This window comes from Trichosurus vulpecula, chromosome 7, assembly GCF_011100635.1.
Source record: "Trichosurus vulpecula isolate mTriVul1 chromosome 7, mTriVul1.pri, whole genome shotgun sequence".
Lineage (NCBI taxonomy): Eukaryota > Metazoa > Chordata > Mammalia > Diprotodontia > Phalangeridae > Trichosurus > Trichosurus vulpecula.
Genome location: NC_050579.1, coordinates 264,042,523 through 264,047,602, shown reverse-complemented (window position 1 = coordinate 264,047,602; position 5,080 = coordinate 264,042,523).

Here is a 5,080-nt window from a genome sequence, read left to right as displayed (position 1 = left end):
ACACCTGGAATATAGAAAGGGGAGAATAAGGATGTGTGTTTCCTTTTAGATCTGCCCTCTGAATTTCTTTAAACTCAGTGCTTCAACTTTGTTTGGCCTGAAGTTCCTTATTAGCATCTGTGGCCCTGACAGTTGACCATAGCTCCTCAATTCCCCCAGCCTTTGTTGTTCAAGGCTACCCTCAGGAAAGTGCTTTGTAAACCTTACTGCACTATAGAAATGTGAGTTATTGTCATTGTTATGACCAACATGCACAGCCCTGGAATTAAGGTGAACTGAGAATTTCCACAGGAAGCTCTCATTGTTCCAGCCAAGAATAGAATACAATGCGAGCTGGCTGGAGTGTCCCCCTTTCAAAATTTAGTCAATTTCTCCAAATTAAGGGAAAATTCCTGAGACTTCACTTCCCCCAACCCTGTTCTTGCCTCAGTCCAACCTCTTGCCTACTTCCCTTTAACCTGGAACATCAGACAAAGCATCGAAACAAAGCTGTGCAACAATGCAGGTTTCTTGAAACGACTTTCTCCTGGTGTGCTTATATCTGGGCAGTACCATGGAAATACTTCCACAGAGGGAACTACAGATAGGGTAGACACTGTGATGGAAAACCGTTACTCAACTTTGCTGCCCAAGCTACGTGTGACCTTGAGCCTCAGTTTCCTCATCTATAAAATATGGGGGTTGGACTGGATGAACTCCAAGGTTCTTTCCAATATTATAGCTTATCATCCTATGATAGAGAAAGAAAAACTATTTAATTAACATATTCTTCATACATACTCTGGAATAGAGAAATTAGTTAGAACTTTACCATTATTGGATTTTATATAAAAAAGAGCTGTCAATGTTTTATATAAGCTGATCTAAACTTTATGGTCAGAGGGACATCAATAATTTAATTTAATAAATGTTCGTTATTGAATGGAGTAATTTAAATACATAGATAATCAATAAGCCTTTTGCCAGTTATAGATTTATTTCTCTTTTTCACTCAGTGCTGAAACACATGTAAGGCAAGAGCACTAAGAATAACAGAGAACCTTGATCATTTGGCCCCCCTCAGCTATTATCCAGGAAAGCAACCCATATGGACATGCATCCTTGGCTACTACCTCTGTGGGTATTGTAGGCCCACCTTTTCAGCAGCCACAACTATTGAAGTCTTGGAAAAACAAAGTACTCACCATCTGAGTCATTGGCATCATCAAATGATTCAGCATCAGAAATATATGTGGTTTTATTGATGGAAAGCATACTAAAGAAGATGAATTACCATCTGCCTTGCCCACTGCACCTCAAGGGGCTTTTCAGTGATCTTTTCAAGAGAAGCATTCCATATGTATTATATTTCCCTATTATAATGGTATCTCCTTGAGAGTAGGGGCTATCATACTTTTCTCTTCATATTCCTATCGCTAAACACAGTTCTATGCACAAAAAGAACACAATGAATTCTTTTTGAAAAAATCTTCTTAAAAAGTAGAATTGGCCAAATGGAAAAAGAAATATAAAAGCTCACTGAAAATAAAAATCCCTTAGAAATTAGAATTGAGAAAATGGAAGCTAAGGACTCTGAGAACTCAAGAAACAATAAAACAAAACAAAAAGAATGAAAAAATAGAAGACAAAGTGAAATATTTCACTGGAAAAACAACTGATGTGGAAATAGACCCAGGAGAGAGCCTTTAAAAATGACTGGACTTACTGAAAGCCATGATCAAAAAAAGAGACTAGACATCATTTTTCAAGAAATTATCAAGGAAAACAACCCTCATATTCCAGAACAAGAGGGTAAAATATAAATTGAAAGAATCCACCAGTCACTCCCTGAAAGAAATGACAAAATGAAAACTCCCAGGAATATTGCAGCCAAATTCCAGAGCTTCCAGGTCAACAAGCATATATTGCAAGCAGCTAGAAAGAAGCAATTCAGGTATCATGGAGTCACAGTCAGGATAACACAAGATTTAGCAGCCTCTATGTTAAAGGTTTGGAGGGCTTTTCTGGAGGTCAAAGGAGGTAGGATTGCAACCAAGAATCACCCACCCAGTAAGTAATCCCCCGGGGAAAAATGGAAATTCAGTGAAATAGAGAATTTTTTATGCAAAGCTGAATAGAAAATTTTACTTTCAAATATGAGACTCAAGGGAAGCATAAAAAAGAAAGGGAAATCATAATAGACTTAAGGTTTAAACCGTTTACGTGGGAAAATGATACTTGTAACTCATAAGAACTTTCTTATTATTAGGGCAGTTAGAAGGAGTATAGACAGAGAGCACAGGTATGAGTTGAATATGAAGGGATGATATGTAAAAAATAAAATAAGGTGTGAGAAAGAGAAATGACCTGGGAGAAAGGGAAAGGGAGAGGTAGAATGGGATAAGTTATCTCACATAAAAGAGGCAAGCAAAAGCTTTTATAGTGTAGGGGAAGGGAAAGGAGGTGAATTGACTCAAAGAGGAAATTACATACACATTTAACTGGGTATAGAAATCTATCTTACCCTATAGGAAAAGTATGAGGGGGGCATGAAAAGGGGGGTGATATAAGGCAGGGCAGTTTGGGGTAGGGGGTAGTCAGAAACAAAACACTTTTCAGGAGAGACAGGGTGAAAGGAGAGAGAGAATAGAATAAACAAAGTGAGGTTAATAGGATGGAGGGAAATACAGTTAGTAACTGTAAAAAGAAATGTGAAACAAGTTTCTCAGATAAAGACCTCATTTCTCAAACATATAGAAAACTAAGTCAAATTTATAAAAATAAGAGCCATTACCCAATTGATAAATGAGCAAAAGATATGAACAGCTTTCAGATGAAGCAATCAAAGCTATCTATAGGCATATGAAAAAATGCTCTAACTCACTATTGATTGGAGGAACGCAAATTAAAACAATTCTGAGGTACTACCTCATACCCATTAGATTGGCTAATAGGACAGAAAAGGTAAATGACAAATGTTGGAGGGAATGTGGGGAAAATGAGACATTAATTCACAGTTGGTGGAGTTGTGAACTGATTCAACCATGCTGCAGAGCAATTTGGAACTATGCGCAAAAGGCTATAAAACTATGAATATCCTTTGAACTAGCTATACTACTAACTAGGTCTGTATCTCAAAAGAGATAAAAAACAAAAAGGAAAAGGAACTACATATACAAAAATCTTTGCAGCAGCTCTTTTCTGGTGACAGAGAATTGGAAATTGAGGGGATGCTCAACAACCAGGGAATGGCTGAACAAGTTGTGGTATGCGATCATGATGGAATACTATGGCACTATAAGAAATGATGAGCAGGATGCTCTCAGAAAACCTGGAAAGACTTGCATGGGCTGATGCAAAGTGAAATGTACTGTGTACAAAGTAACAGCATTATAGTAAGAGGATCAGCTGTGAATGACTTAGCTATTCTCAGCAATACAGCGATCCAAGACAGCTCTGCAGGACTTATGATGAAGAATGCTCTCCATCCCCAGAGAAAGAACTGATAGTGTCTGAATACAGATTGAAGCACACTTTTTAAACTTTCTTTATTTTTCTTAAGGTTTTTTTGCCTATGTTTTCTTTTACAACATGACTATTAAGGAAATGTTTTGCAAGACTACACAGGTATAACCTATATCAAATTGCTTGCCTTCTCAATGAGGGGGGATGAGGAGGGAAGAAGAGAAGAGAATTTGGAACTCTGAGTTTTAAAAGTGAATGTTAAAAACTGGCATGTAATTGTGGAAAATAAAATACTAAATAATTGCTAACAATTTAAAAAAAGACTTCAGGAAGTGATTGAAAGGATCATAGAATTTGAACTGGATGGGAGCTTTTAGCAGTAAGGAGTCTGGTATGTTGACCTCTTTTCTTACTTTGATGTCATTAAGTATGTTAATCTCAGTGTGTGACTCAGGAGAAGGATCTGGAAAGATCCGGAGCCAATGACAATGACAGGGACAATGGTTTACAGAGCGCTTTCATTATAAGTGATCTAGATGGGGTAAGTATTACTGCCTTCGTTTAACAGCTGAAGACCCTGAAGCTCAGAGGGGTACGTTAGCAAGTGATTGCTAAAAATCATATCTATGACTTTTCACAGTACATGACATTACATAAATCAGAAATGACAACGTTGGGACTCAGGGTGGTCTAACTATTTTACCACAATTTCTTAATTGTCTTTTTTTACTTACCTTCCTCTCTTTTCGGTGCCTTTGTGTCAAAATAGTGAAATGTGGTCCCATCAGGAAGAGGAGGAGAAATACAGTATGTAGAGAATCTTGCAAGTGTCTTTGTTTGTTTGTGTTTTGGAGGCGGGAAGGCAGGGCAATTGGAGTTAAGTGACTTGCCCAGGGTCACAAAGCTAGTAAGTGTGTCACGTGTCTGAGGCTTAATTTGAACTCAGGTCCTCCTGACTCCAGGGCTGGTGCTCTACTCATTGCACCAACTAGCTGCCCCCTCCTGCAAGTGTTAACGTGAAACATTGATTTTGGGGAGATAACCCAGATTCTGCCAAGAGAGAAGATGTTTTGAGGAGGCCTGGGCTTCTAATCCCAGGTCTGGATCTGAACCAGCTGGATAACTTTGGACAACTCCCTTTGTTTTCTCTTATCTACTTCTCTACAGCCCCAAGGCTACAGAAAATTGTGGCGTGTTAGAGTTGGAAATGTTAAGATCATAAATTATCTAGTTCAACCTCCCTCATTTTATAGATGAAGTAAATGAGGTCCAGAGAAGTGAAATAAATTGTTCAAGATTACACAAGTTAGCGTCTATATGAGAAACAAGATTGTAGCACGAAACACAAGAACAGGTTGTTGAGGCCAGGGGTATAATCTCTCTGCCTTACTCTGTCTCTCCTCTGGATGTGTCTCTTTCTCTCTGTCTCTCTGTCTCTCTCTGTCTCTCTCTGTCTCTGTCTCTCTCTCTCTCTCTCTCTCTCTCTCTCACACACACACACACACACACACACACACACACACACATTCTTAGCACAGTTTTAAGCTTTAGTAGCTTGCCAGTCAGCTTTAACCATATAGTGCTTTTAAAGGTTTCAGTCTTTTAGAGAGATACATGATCTCATTTGGAAATCTCA